Source organism: Dipteris shenzhenensis, chromosome 32, assembly GCF_047967505.1.
Source record: "Dipteris shenzhenensis isolate YYH24624 ecotype China chromosome 32, Dip_SZ_1.0, whole genome shotgun sequence".
Lineage (NCBI taxonomy): Eukaryota > Viridiplantae > Streptophyta > Polypodiopsida > Gleicheniales > Dipteridaceae > Dipteris > Dipteris shenzhenensis.
This window is the reverse complement of record NC_141627.1, coordinates 8,039,576-8,056,660: the sequence shown is the minus strand read 5'-3', so window position 1 is coordinate 8,056,660 and position 17,085 is coordinate 8,039,576.

Below are 17,085 nucleotides of genomic sequence, written 5' to 3'. Positions count from 1 at the left end.
ATAATGACTTTGCGGTTGATGGGATCATACAATTTGTATGCTTTGCTTTCTTCACTGTAGCCAACCATGATGCATTTGCGTGACTTTGCATCCAATTTCCTGCGATGATCATCATGTATGTGGGCATATGCTATGCAACCAAATATGCGGAGATGCCCAATGCGTGGCTTGTGTCCAGTGAATGCTTCATAAGGAGTCATACCTTGTATCGGTTCGGTAGGAAGCCGATTAAGCAAATAGTTAGCTGTAGCTATTGCTTCTACCCAATACTGATTCGGAAGATGCTTTTCACTAAGCATTGCTCTAGCACTATCTGCTAAAGTCTCATTCTTCCTTTCAGCTCTTGCATTTTGCTGAGGAGTATCTGCACATGTGAATTGTCTTCGAATGCCGTGATTTTTGCAAAAGTTCATGAATGCTGAAGACATGTATTCACCTCCTCTGTCTGATCTCATGACCTTGATCTTTCTGCCTGTTTGGTTTTCTACCATGGCTTTGAATTCTTGAAATCTGGCAAACACTTCAGATTTCTCTTTCAGAAAGTAGACCCAACAATATCTGCTGTAGTCGTCGATGAAGGTCAAGTAATAAAGTGAACCATTGATGCTGCGGGTCTGGGCATAACCCCATACATCTGTATGAATCAAATCAAGAATACCTCGTGCACGAGAGGTACTTCTGACAAAGTTGGTTCGCTTTTGTTTGCCGAAGCAGCATGCTTCACAAACCTTTCCAAGAAACTGTAGCTTCGGAATCCCAATTGCCATATTCTGATTCCGGAGATCTAACAAGTACTTGAAGTTGACATGACCATATCTCTTGTGCCATTTTGCAAATAGTGGCATCTGTTGCATTTGAGCTGACATGGCATGCTTATCTGGTACTGTAGCTAGCATCCTATATAAGCATCCTTCTTTGACACCTTTTGCTACTAGCTGACCTCTTTTGGATTTGTCTCTGATAGTGCATTCATCACCGTCGAAGATGACTTTGTAGTTGTGTTCCGTCATTTGACCTACTGATAAAAGGTTCTTACTGAGCTTCGGAACATAGAGCACATCTTTGACTAATCCTTTTGTACCAGTGAAATTGTTCATAGGGATAACACCTGTCCCTTGAACCGGATTCAGTGTATTGTCTGCTGTGTAGATGACATTCTTTTGACCTTCTAATGGCTTCATTTCTGTGAACCATTCTTGGTGATTTGTCATATGAGATGATGCACCGCTGTCGATGTACCAAGGATCCTGTTCCACTTGGTCGACTTGATAGCTGAAATCCTCTTTGGGATTGAAATCAGTGTCTAGGTGCATTGTATCAGTCTGATGCAATTCCTCACTTGCAAGAAACATATTTCCATGTTCATTTGCAAAATGACTGTGACTAGAATGTCCACCACAATGATTTCCTCTTCCTCGGGAATTCCCTCGGATTGACCGCCTTGGTCATACTGCTTCTTGTGGCAATCTCTTTCATAGTGTCCAAACTTGTGACAGTAGTTGCATTGAATGTTTGACACATTGGTGGATGCATTCCCTCGTCCTTGAAATCTTCCTCGGTTGGAATGATTTCCTCTTTGCTGATTTTGATGTTGCTGAGGATGCTACTGATGCTGTTGCTGATTCTGACTTTGATTTTGTTGATGATGACCACTTTTCTGGTATGATCTACCTCTGTTTCTGCCTTTGCCTCTGCTTCTGTCTGAAGCTGTGAATGCCTGATCATTAGAATGACCTTTACGTGCTTGAATGGCCTGAGTCCTGAGTTCTTCACCAAGTAGAACTGACTGAAGTTCTTCCAGTGTTGGAATTTGCCGTTGGATGGCAATACTCTGGACTAGATTCTCATATCCTTCTCCTAGTCCATTCAGGATTACTTGAACCATTTCTGCGGGATTCATAGTCTCTCCTGCTGCTGCAAGTTGATTGTTGTAGTCTTTGATGCGGAGTACATAAGCATGACCGGTTTCATTGCTATTGCGGAAACTCTGGTTGATCTGGTTTCTCAGGGTGAGAATCCTGGATGTGTTCTTGGACTCGTAGAGAGCTGCGAACATATCCCATGCTTCTTTTGATGTCTTGACTGTGTTGAGCTGTCCTAGCATGACATCTTGCACATTCTGCTTGATCAGGTGATATGCATACTTGTCTTTCTTATCCCATTCTGCTTGAGCTCGGGCAATGGCAGGATTTGCTACTGGTGCGGAAACTGTTTGTGTAGATGTAGATCCCGTTGCTGGTGCTGTGACAACAGATGGAGTAGAGCTACTGGTGGCTGGATCGGCCAATGGTCTAGGTATGGATCCATCGACATACTCCCATTTGTCCTAAAGCACAAGAATGGTCTCCATTCGGTATTTCCATGAACCGTAATTGGAGTTGTCTAACTTAGCAGATGCCTCCAGATTGAGGTTGCTAGTCGACATGGTGCAAACAATGTACTCAAAAGTGTCCTGAAAAACTCTGTATGAATCAACTGCAAATACACTGAAGATGCCAAGTGAAATCTCTGTACCGTCGGTGAAGATAGAACTGCAGTATATAAGATCTGATCTGTATTACAAGGCTTGTGGCAATGATGCCGGGAATAGCCAAGAGGCTTTACAAGGCTGAAAAATGATGTGCACGATGCCGTGAGATAGCCAAATAGGCTTTACAATGGTGGCATGTGTGTGTGAAATCAAGTGCTATCTACCCACTGAACCAATCTGCAATGCCTCTGAACTCTGAAGTCTGCTCACTAAACTGATGAACGTAAGGTTTCAGGTAATGTAATGATGTGAAATCGGATGTGAGCGTATGGACTGACTCCGAGTAGGTACTAGTCAGGAATTTCGGGCATGGCTTAGATTGACAACTTGGGGAATTCAAAGCGTCCCCTCTATGGCGATCTAGTCTACTCTGATCTAGATCTAAACCAACCGTCGATCGATGAAAGAGCAGCAAATAATTCCTTTTCTTTTAGTCTTTTTAAGTGCTGGGTCAGATGCGTCGATGTAGAGGCAAATGTGCGTGAAGGAAGTGGTTTTGTCGACGAGGCTCAAATGTGAGTGTAACTTGCACCGAAATGTGCGCATGATGTAACGAGCGCGTAGAGCATGAAAAATCGAGCGACTTTCCTTTTTGGAGCACCCTCAAATTCTTCCTGGATCAAGAGATATGACTTGATCTAGGTGGAGGGGCAAAAGGAGTGCAAATGGTGCTCAATGATGATGTGTCACTGTGAGTCACATGCAGTGATGATGTGGCACTGTGCTTAGCAAGAGGTGTGCCAGTGAAGCTCTGTGCTGAGGTGGCAGGAGTGTGCACATGCAGTGTGTGCACAGTGTGCCTGGCAAGGGACTGTGCCTGCAGAGGGTCAGTGCTGACTGGACTGCTGAGGTGGCACAGATGATGTCAGCAGGGTGACGTGGCACTGATGAGGTGGCACAGGTGACCTGGCACTGATGATGTGTCACTGATGACATGGTTGGTGACATGGCAGTCGGTGATGACATGGCTACCGGTGCTGACGTGGCAAGTGACGTGGCACTTGGAGATAAGGTTGCCACGTGGCACGAATCTAACCAACTGATTTAACCGTGATTCACTTGACTTAACCACAATTGTTCAACCACGGTTAGGGGCAAACCTTATCTGGTTAACTGACTAGGGTTAGGCTGACCAACCCTATCTGCCACGTGTCGCAAGGTGAGTGTGTGCCTTATCCTCCACGTGTCAGGGCGTGGGTAGCCGGAATCTTTGGAGATGCTGACGGAATCTCGGGATTCCGTCGTCTTCTACGATGGTTTGTTGAGAAAATTGTTCGTTGGAGGAGCCGCCGCTGGGTTTTGTTGGAGATGCACTGACTTTGATGCCGGTCGTTAGAGAGCCAGTGTCCGTGGCTTAGTAGTTCTGGTGTTGGTGCAGAGGCTACTAGCCTCAGTCGTTCTGAGGAGCTTTTGTTGGCGTGAGTCTGCTGTGAGCAGCCACTGGTCACCCGATGCACGTCGGGTGAAGCTATCCGTCGAGCAAGTGGCAGCACAGTTAGAGCATAGGCTGTAGCTGTAGAGAGGCGCTGAATGGGTGGTGGAGCGGGGGTTTGCAAGTCGATGGAGCGTCAACCTTGTCTACTAAGTCTCTGCACAACGAGCCTGATCGAATGCGTTGGCCGGTGATCGTATGGCGGAGAGCAGCCGTAGAGTTGCTTGCTACCTAGTGACCAACGGTTGTGCGCTTGGCTGGAGGTCATAGATAGGTGCTGATTCACATAAGAGGCTCGTAAGGAGCTACGATGGCGTTGGCGTAGGAGCGGCTGGTGGTTGTGGAGGCTGGCGTGCTCCGTGGGCTTGCATGTGCAACGCTAGGCTAGAGGCGGCTGCTACTTCGGCTAGTGATCGATACAGAGGCTCGATTGCTACTATTGGTGGTCGAGGAAGAGCCGGGAGTCGTCGATGGCCTTGCAGGCTGTTGTTGAGCATCTGATGAAGGTCCGACTTGAAGGGCTAGTTGGCAGTCGTTGGCGCTGCCGCAGTCTGCGAAGGCTGTGAGGCCTTAGTGAGAGTTGCTTTGAAGGCTAGAAGCGGCCGTTGAAGGAGCCTTGCAAGACGCTATTGTTGCGCCATTGTCGAGTGTTGGAAGCCATAGGCTTAGAGCCTTAGAAGTACTAGTTGGAGTAGTCGATCGAATCTCTCAAGATGAATACAAGTGGATCTCTTTCTCTCAAATGAAGATCACACTGAAAGAACTCTCACAAATGTCTCACAAACAATGAATATCTCAATGAAACAATGAATAAAATGGAAGGAGATTAACGGAAATCTCTCATGGACGGAAATTCCTCTCAGATGGATGGAAATTTCTCTATCACTCAATGGAAGTGAAAGGATGCTCACAATCACTCAAGAGAACTCTCAATCTCACAATCTCTCTCACACTCTCAAGAATCTCAATGTCTCAGCGGAAGACAAGGAAGCTCTGATACCATGACAAAATATGAAGAGGGGAGAGGAGAAGAGTGGAGATGAGGAGAGAGGGCACAGCTAGAGAGCACACCACAAATGACTAACTGTACACTAGATTTAGTTGAAAAAATAGAATATATACAAACCCTTTAAAGGTTAGGGTTAGGGGATCTAACCCTTTTCTTTATAGCACTCTATAAGGTTAGTGCTATGCAGATATGATCACGTGATGGTGCTATGCACACATGATCACATGATGTTGAGCGTGAACTCTCAACAGTACCTGTGGTTGATGTGATCATTGATGGTCAAGTGATTTCTAATGTGTACATTGATGGAGGTGCATCGATTAATGTCATGAGTGAGAAGACCATGATAGATGCTGATTTAAAATACTCTAGTACTACCTCTCCTTATCGCATCAAATTGACTGACAACACTAGGGTTAAGACCTTGGGAGTTGTGAAGAATCTAGAAGTGGATGTATGTGGAATTTCCGTGCCGACTACTTTTCAGGTGATCCCTACCAAGCCAGATGCACGTGCCTATCCATTGATTTTGGGAAGGCCTTGGCTACGCAAGCTGAAGGCTGTTCAAAAGTGGGATACTGGAGAATTGATTTTGCAGGGAAATGATAAGAAGGTGCGCTACAACATCAGAAGCCGCAAAAAGGAAGTTGTCAAGGAGGAGTCTTCAACATCAGAGAGTTCAAGCTCTTACTTAACCGATGAAGAAGAAGAGACAGGGTGTAGCTCCGAGGAGTTCAACTCAGAGGGTGAGGTGGAAGGAGTGGCCTTTGGTCTTTGTCTTGGTGCTGATCGGGATGAGTCAAGAAGGAACAAGGTGGTGGTGCAAGAAGATCCTGTAGAGACACTTCATGTGGAGGATGTGGAGCACACTAAACGATGCCAACGCAATGAAGAGCTTCTTGGTGATTCTCTATCAGGTAGGAAGATGATTTTCCATGTCTCTTTGCAACAAGCTATTCACAGGTTCGACCAGTCTCTCTTGTGGAGCACAAGATCGAGTTGAAGCCAGAAAGCAAGCCAGTTGTGCAACGCTTAAGGTGATTGGGGGTGATCCAAGCTGAGGCACTAAAGAAAGAGGTAACACAACTACTTGAGGCGGGATTCATCTTTCCTGTTGATGATCCAGAATGGATATCTCTTGTAGTTGTCACACCAAAGAAAGGAAATAAGTGGTGAGTTTGTGTGGACTTTCGTCCTTTGAATGCATGCACTAAGAGGGATCATTTTCCTTTGCCATTCCAAGATGAAATACTAGACCAAGTAGCAGGGCATGAGATGTATTCTGTATGTGATGGGTATTCTGGGTACTTTCAAATTCGTATTCGGGAGGAAGATCAAAAGAAAACATCATTTGTCACACCTTGGGGAGTTTTTGCTTACAGAGTGATGCCTTTTGGGTTGACCAATGCACCAGCTACATTTCAAAGGTTCATGAGTCAAGTTCTTGAGCCTTACTTGGGAAAGTTCATAAGGGTGTTTTTGGATGATTTTTGCATTTATTCTCGGTGCATAGATCACATGGAGAAGTTAAAGATGGCCTTAGCTAGGATTGATGAAGAAAAAGGGTGTCTAAATCCTAGCAAGTGTCATTTGGCTCAAATAAAAGTAGTCTTATTGGGGCATATTGTGTCTGAAGAAGGCTTGCAAATGGATCTTGACAAGGTTCAAGCAATCATGGCATTGCCAAGTCCTGAGAGTGTCACTAGTGTTCGCAGAATTCTAGGAAAGAGCAAGTATTATCAACGCTTTTGTGATGATTTCACAGAGATAGTGCATCCCATGAACTTGTTGACAAGAAAAGGAGTTTCTTTCCAATGGGGTGTGGAGCAACAAGAGTCTTTCCAGCTACTTAAGGAGGCCATGAGTAAGGGCCCAATATTGAAGCCCCCTGATTGGTCTCAAGACTTTATGTAAATCCAAGTGTATCTTTTCATTCAGTTGGTGCTGTATTGCTACAAAAAGGAGAGGCAGGTAGAATGCAACCCATCTATTATGCCAGCCGACAGCTTACAGATGTGGAAACAAGGTATGAAGAAATGGACCAACAAGCTCTCTCTTTGGTGTTTTCCGTCAGAAAGTTTCGCTCCTATTTATTACCTCGACCATTTTTCTTCCTTACCTCTCAGTCTGTATTAGCATATCTAGTTTGCAAGCCTAATCCTGGGGGGAGATTTGCAAAATGGTTGTCAAAGCTTCAAGAGTTCTCTTTCTCTTTTGTCACTGAAAATACCACTAGGTCTACTATGGCAGATTTGCTCACAGGATGGGACGATCTAGGAGAAGAAAAGAAATGTAAGGAGAACATTAAAGATGAAAGGGATACACCACCAACAGCTTTTGTTTTGTATTTTGATGGGGCTTTTAGTACTTCATGCCAACAAGGAGCCGGGGGGATAGTCTTGATGAATCCTGAAGGTCAAGAGGTATGGGCAAGAGGACAAGAGCTTCCAGGTATCACAGCTAACAATGCAGCTGAGTATAATGCTTTGATTCTTGGTTTGGAGGGTTGTCTTCAAAGTCAAGTTAAAGAATTGGAAGTAAGAGGAGATTCTCAGTTTATTATAAAGCAAATGCAAGGGCATTACAAGACAAGAAGTCCTCATTTGAAGGAGCTTAATCAAAAGGCTATGGCACAATGTAGTCGCTTTGATTTTTGCAAGTTTGTTCATATAAATAGAAAAGAAAATCAAAGGGCAGAGGAGTTAGCTAAAGCCATTGTAGTGCCAGACTGGGGGGTGGTTTCTTGGGTAGACACTGGATGGCCAAAACTACAAGATGTTCAGCAATATGTGGAAGAAGGCATGTTTCCTCGAGGGTTAACTCCACAACAGAAGCAAAGATTGGTTACTTTTGGCCATGCCTCCATAAGGATGTATATGAATGTCACGAATGGAGCCTATCAGCTTGAGGATGTTGATGGCATGGTGATACCTGGACCAACCAATGAGTATCGCCTTAAATTCTTCTATGCTCGACCACCTTGAGGGCCAGCAGACCCTCTCTGTACTAGAGAGGATCTGCTGGGGGGGGAAAGATGTGACGCCAAAAATTGATATTTTTAACTTGGCATTGATATTGTTTTTCTCTATGTTTGATAAGGGTTTGAGTATCAAGTGATAGCCTAGCGGCTCTCACTTATTTCTATTTTCTATGATATTGTATGGGATTGAGAGGATGAGTGGAATGGCTCATTGTAAATACCATAGGTATGAATTATAAATACCTTGGTATGGGGTGAGAGTTATTTGTGTATGGGATATTATGAGTTTTTTAGAAAATAGGAAGAGTGAGTCATATAAAGAGGTGGGCTCATGTCCATGTGTTCCAATAATATAAGAGAGGCCACATGCCAAGCGTGTGGAAGGCATGTGAAGGAGTGTGAAGTCAAGAGGAATCCTTCTGGAACTCCTATGTGGAATAAAAAGGATGTGGACATGTGGAAAAGAGAGGGTCCCTATGGTCTCCATGTGGGGAGACTCTTGACTTTCTCAATATTTTAAGAGTCTTGAGCATCTTTTGATGGGACACATGGCAAGAGTAGCCAAAAAGGACATGGATGGTGACATACGTGCTTATGTGATTGATGGGGAAAGGAATCTATAGGCAGCAATTGTAAATGGGTGAAGGAGGGTAACAAAATCTCTATAAAAGGAGCCCTCCTCTCCCTTGTTCATCAATCTCTTCCACCATTAGGCCTCATGTTGCTGTAGCTCTAGTCTCCCCAAGCCTCTTCCATGAGCCTTCTCTCCCTCTTGTAGATATTCTCTTATGTAGACTCTTGAGTCCATATCTCTCTAATTTATTCTCTCTCAATGAGTAGTCTTGGAGCTTCCACTCCCTCTTGTATGTATAAAACCTCTTCTTCTCCCTTGTGTTTGTAGTGTTGGAGTGGATTCTCACTCTATTTGTAACGAAGGTCACTTCAGGTTCTCTCTCTCTTGAGTGTCTCTTCCCTTTTCTTTCTTTCAAAGCCTTAAAAGTTCTTTCTATTCAGCTGCTCACTGTGCACACATGGTCCATCTGTTTCCCGAGCCACCATGCAAAATTCTTCCCCTTTTCTAGACGAAATCTATGAGGGGTGGATCGTTGATGAAGGTGGAGTCTTGAGGGAGCATCCTGCTCAGGCGAAATTAGCCTAGGTGGAGGGTAGTTTTCATGACAGTTTGATCCCCTGTTAGTGTTTTGCTCATAACTTTCTGCTCGGTAGTCCGATTGTAATGAAATTTATATCAGCGCAAAGCTCTCTTCAAGGTGCATGTTTCTATGTATCAGATCTTGAATGAGATACTGCTGCTAAAAGTTATGAGTCTCTGTGTTTGACAGTTTGTTTTCATGACAGTTTTTACCCCCGTCTAGTAAACTGTCCATAACTTTTTGGCCGCTTCTCTATTTCTTACGGAACATATATCAGCACGAAGCTCTTTTTAAGACGCATGTCTCTATATACTTAGATCTTGAATCAGATACTGCTTCAAAATATTTTGAGTCTATGTGTTTGACAGTCTGTTTTCATGGCAATTTTTACCCCCTTCCAGTAAACTGTCCATATCTCTTCAACCGTCTGTCTGTTTTCAATGAAACTTATATCAGCGTGAAGCCCATCTCAAGACGCATCTCTTTGTTTGCTTGAATCTTTGATATCATGTCACTATTGAAAGTTATATGCCTCTGCGTCTAATGACAGTTTGTAGAGTGTTTTGAACTAAGTGTAAAGGTGTCTATGAAGGAGGTGCAATGTTTCCTCGGAATCTACCCATCCGACCTAATCAGCCCCTTCAAACTCCTTGATATATATCAATTCATGTCATGTTGAGCTGTAAGATCTTCTTTCAATAACGTATCGCTCTTCTCTTTGGCACAGACCGGCTCGCTGAGATTATGGCCTCTGCTGATCCTTTCCTTCTCCCTATGCTTGATTACAACATCACTTGGGATGTTACCATCTTCATTCTCATCTGAGGGAGGAAAGTATGGTGTGGTATCTTGGCATAAAAGCTTCTTTCTAATGTCCCATTCTCAATGATAAATATCTTTGGTAGTCAGTTCGAAAGTAGCAGGAAGTGAAGAGGTGCGTGAAGTTTATTACCCCCAACTTCATGTCACAGTACCTTTTGGGCACGACAAAACTTGACCACTTTAAAGTGGAAAAAGATCACAACCTTACCCTATATATAACCTTCTACGTAACCTTTCCCTATATTTATAACATTCTACCCTTTCCCTATATTTATAACCTTCTACATTTCAAATGATAAGAAACACAAAAATTTGTTCATTTAACATTGTTTTATGTTACATCATGAATGATTGGAATTACTTGTAAAGAAACATTGAGTTTGGTTTGATGGCATAGCCTCCCATTCAAAGCATGTAGACCTTTGTAGTTCAGTATTCATGTCCATGTCTATTAGTCTCACTAGCTTGTGCATGATTTGGAACTTTCTTAGACCTAGACATGGCAAGGGAGAGCACAATAGTGCAAGGGCCATTGTAAATAGAATGCTGACTCATAAAAATATAAAGCAAGGTGGTGTAAAGCTATAATGTGCTAGTGATGTTGTGACATTCCTACAGGCTAGCATAAATGGAGGCTCACATAAAATGGATACATGAACTTATCAAATGATCCCACATTTTGGTGGGTACATGGGAAGGCTAGGTGTATGGATCGGTGACATGAAGGTAAGTATTGCATGAACTTTTCAAATGATCTCGAATTTCAGTTTGCACAATCCAACAACCCACTCCATCCCCTCTTTTCTATCTATGTATGCCTACCTCTGTGTATGCACTAACTCCATGAAGACAGCTGTCAATATCACCTTGTAGAGCCCCTTTCAAGAATAGTTAAGGTGTAGCATGGCAAGGAGCACAAAATCCAAGGAAGAGGTGGTGGGATGTTAGAGCCAAATGAAGAAGGCATGACAATAAACATCCAAATGTCAAAGCCTTTTATTGTTGTAAAGGAGGTGGGTAGTACTTTCCACGTAATTCCATTTCAGGATAGTATATGTAGGATTCTGAGTCCTATAGTGGCATTATGGGGACATTGTAGAGGTTTGTCCCTACCTTATAGAACCAATCTTTCTCTAAGTGGACTTGTCATTGGTTGCACTTCTCTTTTGGCATTTGCAAATATTCACTCTATCTTTCTAGTACACTTTGCTTTGCACACTTTGCAAAATTGCCCAATCACCCAAAACACAAAGAGACTATCTATCAGAGGATTAAATAAAAAATGGAGTAATGGAAGGCTACATGGAGTCCCAATGTTGTAGATCCAAGAATATGGGTTTTGAGGGTGGGTTCAAATCAAGGAACTTGAGATCCAACCTTGTAAGTCACGATGTAAATAGTCTTTCATAATATAAAACAAATATATCATTAAATCATAATCTCTTTAATATAGGTTTACTATTTTATTCTAGTGTCTATAGTAGTGTAATATACATGTGTCTTTTCAATATTATGATTGTGTGACCGCTATTTGAATAGTGAATTTCTTAATAGAACCCTTCATTCAGAATTTGTGATAGGAAGGAAGTCATGTGATCGCTATGTGTAAGTCTTGGGACAATCTATGAGAGACGATGACCCTGGAACTATCGAAGCAAAGATGAGCATTGAAGGACACCATTACACATGCCGTAATACACTATGCATCAGTGGTGAACCTAATAACTAAGGAAACCATGATAGATTTGGGCTTGGAAAACATGTTATAAACTAATTCGGTTAATTGGCTTGCCAACAAACACAACAAGACAAAGTAAAATAGCAGGCACGTCTATAGGCACTGCTCGAATAGCGAAAATACACGTGCGTCTAATAGTGCATCTATTTGCGCGTCTATTAGCGCGTCTGCACTATGAATTAGACACGGATTTAGACGCAAAACAGAGAATACAAAAAGTGAGATTTTGGTGTAGGCTGATAAATGTACATCACTGCTTTCCAAACACTGCCCATGATTACCAAAGCACGTAATTTTAACAAAAATATCAATGCTTTTTGGCAAACCCACATATACAAAAATTAACTGAGGTGGGGAGAATGAGACAGTATGTAAAATAGTTTTGCCAATATCAATGATGGGCTACGGTTCAATCTCATCCTCAATGAGATCAACCCTTGCCAAACTATATACTTTAAAATCCAAACCAGTGTTAAGATCTACAAATACATTCAACCCACTATTACTTGTGCTACTCATGTGCTCATCAAAATCAGCATCACCAATGGTAGGCTCGTCCTCATAGGTAATGGCCTCAATATCTGTATCTCCTATCTCATGATCATCCTCCTCTCTCGTATCACGGTCATCATCACCTCCATGGCCATGATCATCCTCCATACGCTCCATATTAGTAAATGTACTATACATCACTTTGGAACGCGGCGTAATAGGTATGACATGCCACCACCTATTATTATCCACCATTGGTTGATAGATAACCTAATTTAAACACAAATACAATCATGTTATTTTCCTTGCATCGAAGGTATCAAATATTTAAAAGTGAGTATTTTTATATGTGTGTACAATACCTGTTCACATTGTTGTGGTAGTACTAGTGTGTCCTTCTTACTTTGCCAAAACTTTGTGGAGTCAATAGTTACAAAGCCACTTGCATGGCATTTGATTGTTGCATTAGGGCCTCTTTCCATCACATCCTTAAACCACTTTACATCCAAAACATACACAAAGAAGCGTCGAAAGTCAAGCTTAAGAATATCTTGGATTATGCCACAATAATCATCCATGGCTCCATTGGCTCCCTCAAAGCTAGCAATGATGCCACAATCTTGTGTGTTTCTCTTATCATCAATCCATTGTGTTCGAAAATGCTTGCGCTCACACCATATAGCATTGAACATAGTACACTACACCAAGACAAAATCAATTAAATAAGCAATTGAAATTGTTGAAAGCTCCTAACTTATGCATAACATTCTATATACCCACCTTGCTCATGGAAGACTTAATCTATTGCTCTTTTGAAAATCATACATTGTTCCCTTTAGTGAGTGTGTCTAGGCATTATCGCTTGTTTCTCGTGATGAAAAAAGTTGTAAATAAGGATTAGATCTCAAGACTCACACACACTAGCCCCCAATTAAAATATCAAAATGTTCTCAAGTTTTGCTTGTCTATCAATTTGGTTCGCATTTGAATATATATTACTTAGACTAAAATGCACACTAAATGCCACACTCAAGTGTAGCATTATTTCTTGAATATGATTTTCTATTTGAAAGAAAGAAATATATGCCTATGCTTCTATGTTTCTATATGCCTATGCTTCTTTAGTCTATGCTTCTATGCTTCTATGTTTCTATATCTTTATGCTTCTATGCTATTTATGCTTTATGCTTTTATATTTTTATAGTCTTAGTATGTAAGAAATATAGCCTCGGGAGCACTCCAGTCTCTCTTGACACGGTCTGCAATTCCCCTGGCAGAATGCTTAGACAATCAAGTTATGTATGTAAGTAATCTAGCCTCAGGAGCACTGCGGTCTCTTGACATGGTCTGCAATTCCCCTTGCAGAATGCTTATAGAATTACGTCGTGCAATGTATAGTATGTAAGCAATCTAGCCTCGGGAGCACTCTTGACATGGTCTACAATTCCCCTTGTAGAATGCTTACGAAATCAAGTCGTGCAATGTATAGTATGTAAGTAATCTAGCCTCAGGAGCACTCCGGTCTCTTGACACAGTCTACAATTCCCCTGGCAGAATGCTTACAGTAGAGCCGCACCCAGACGTAGAAGTAACAGATTTTACACCACTAGCCGTGGAAATTTTGATCCCAGCAGCCACACCATTTCTATTAGCCAAAAAAGAAATCAAGACAAGAGGCTAGAGGATAGGTATGGCGATGCTCGAGGGCCATAGAGGAATAGGGAACGTGAGGGAAGGAGCATTAACATGGGTGGGGAAAAGGGATTAAGAGTGGAGGGAAAGAAGAGGGAGACTATGGCACAAGGGGAGAGGGAGAGGGGAAAGAGGAGTATGTACATGGGTGGAGGAGGAATGTAGAGATGGAGACATCAAGGGAAGAGTGTCATGCTTTATTTGAAAGGAAGGATGAGGGGCAAATATCAAAGTACTAGCTAGGTGGCTTTACAAGAATGAGCGTGTGCCATCAAGGAATAGCCCCCTCTTTTTATCACCAAGAGAGAGGGTCTCTCCCAATAAATGCATCCTCCCACATGCATGGTGTATGTGGAAGAGTCTCCCATCTGGGCTAGGCGGTTACACACTCTCAATTGTGTGCGATAACGCTTGGCCACATTTTTCCACATATATCAACTCCCATATCCCAAGTCTATGATACTCCCTTGATCCAACTCTTCGCCCTTTACTGATGAAACATAGTCCTATGAGCATAAATCGCCAGGGGCAAGTCACCTTTCTTATTGGCAGACGGAGGAGGAGCCGAAGGGGAGAAGAGCAGAAGAGCTTGGGGGAACGACAAGCGGGGTCCGCATCCGAATGGGGGAAGAGTGGAGGAGCTAGGGGGAGCGAGGGCTTCTCACAGGCAGGAGGTGCAAAGAGTGCGGTGGGAGAGAGGACTCCTCGCAGCATGCACGTCGAAGGGGAGGAGGGGAAATCATGAAAAGAAAGGTTTGGAGGGAAAGAGTAATCCCCCCCCCAAAAGCATGTTGTAGAGCCCCAAAAAAAAAAGTCCTCTTTCTACTCCAACGATTGAGTGTGGAACCTATGGAGTGTTTAATTGGTGAAGGAAGTTTAAAACCTACATAGTTAAGTGCACATTGTTAGGACCTCTCATTTTGACATAGTTTTGAGCTTTTTTGCTTGCAATTGGCTAACCAAGGATGGAGGAGTGTTTTCCAAGAACTACCCCATCTAAGACATTGTCCTAAGGCTCTCAAACATCCCTAGTTACACATTTAAGATCCAGGAAGGAAGAGAACAAGGTGAGCCTAGCATGATACCCCATGAAGACGAATTCAATTCCTTCTCATAGTTTTACTTGTTATGCTTGGTTTAAAAGGTTTGTTTAGCTTTGCCTTTTAAAGTTTTGGTTTTTTAATAGTTTTAGATTTTCAGGTTTGCTTTAAAGTAACAATATGATTTTAAAGTGTAATAGTGTGAATCATGAAAAGCATGTAGGATTTTTTTGAAAGTAGGATCTCTAAATTTGACTTTCAAAATTTGAAACTTGAAAATTGAAATTTGAATTTTGAATTTTAAAATTTCAAATTTGAATTTTAAATTTTAAAATCAAATTTGAATTTTAAATTTTAAATTTTAAAATCTGGATTTTCTATTTTTGGATTTCAATTTTTAAATTTAACGTTTGAAGATTTGGCCATGTGGCCAAATCTTCCTAGTGATTTGAAAGAAGCCAGCAACATTTGGCAGCACGGCAAAATCTTCCCAAACCCTGGTGGTTTGAAAGAAGCTAGCAAGATTTGGCAGCACGGTCAAATCTTCCCACAAACCATGATGCTTTGAAGAGATTTGGCCACATGGCCAAATCTCCTAAAACCTAGTGATTTGAAAGAAGCTAGCAAGATTTGGTTGCATGGCTAAAACTCCCCAGACCCTAGTGCTTTGAAAGAAGGCTACAAGATTTGGCCACATGACCAAATCTCCCCAGGTTTGAAAGAACGCCACAACCAAATCTTCTTGGTGCTTTGAAAGAAGTCACCAAGGTCTCGAAGGATTTGGCCGTCCATCCAAATCTTGCTAGCTTCTTTGAAAGCACCAAGGTCTGAGTAGATTTGGCCATGTGGCCAAATCTTGTTGCTTCTTTCAAAGCACCAGTGTCTGGGGAGATTCGTCCATGTGGCCAAATCTTGTTAGCTCCTTTCAAAGCACCCGGGTCTTGAAAGATTTGACCGTGTGGCCAAATCTTGTGGGCTTCTTTCAAAGCACCAAGGTATGGGGAGATTTGGCTTCTTTCAAAGCATCAAGGTCTAAGTAGATTTGGTTGTGTGGTCAAATCTTGATGGCTTCTTGAAAGCACCAGCATCTCGGGAGATTTGGTTGTGTGGACAAATCTTACTATCTCCCTTTCAAAGCACCATGGTCTGTGAAGATTTGGCCATGTAGCCAGATTTTGCTCACTAAAATTCAAAGCACCAAGGTTTAGGAAGATTTGGTCATCTAATGAAATCTTGTAAAGCATTATCATCCTAAGTCACACTCTTACATATCAATATTGAACTTTAACAAATGCTATGTATACAAGTGCCACATTGAAAGTGGGTGTTAAAGTCAACTTGCTTGTCAGTGGAAAGATTGTTGCCATTGGGACAATATTCTCTACATTACCTGATGACATGTACCAAGGTGGGCCCTTGGGAGAAAACAATGTATCGATGGTGATCGATATTTGTATGGATGAAAGTACACTTCTTCCATTTCCTACAATCAATGCATTTTTAGTCTATGAGACTTTGGGTAGTGTTGTTTGTTGGAAAGCACAATCAATGAGTTGTGTGGACAATGTCAATGGAGCTATTGTACCAATGAATGATATAACATCGGATACCATTGAGGTTGAACCTCTATGTGAATATGATGAGTCTTCCATTCGAGAATCATGGAAGGACAAGGAAGTTTTAATATGGGATGAGCAAAAAACCAAGAGCATTGCTGAGGGTGTTGTTTTGTATGTCTACCCATTTGAACCTACGAATTTTGAGATGCTTGGTAAAGGTAATCTGGGTGTGGGAATTGAAAAGTATCATAGTGATGTATCAGGCATCAATACTATCCACTTAATAAAATGGCCCATTACACAAATAACCTTTTTAGATGGAACTTCATTAAGAATTGATAACACCATGAATTTTCCAAGTGGTTCTGGGCAAAAGCACATGGAAGATGAGGACCCAAATGAAAAATACACAAAAAAGAGGCGTTATTGCATGTTAAAGAGGAAAGATAAAAAACATGGCATGCCATTAGCATCATCTAGACTCACAAGGGATGCAGTCACAAAAGTATCTATGATTGATTGTTGAAAACAAAATTGTTGTCAATTTGCTTATCGTCAAATGATATGCAAATTCCGCATAGAGTATTGGCTCGTACAAATTACGTATTTGACACTCTTGGGGTTGCTTTCCGAAAAG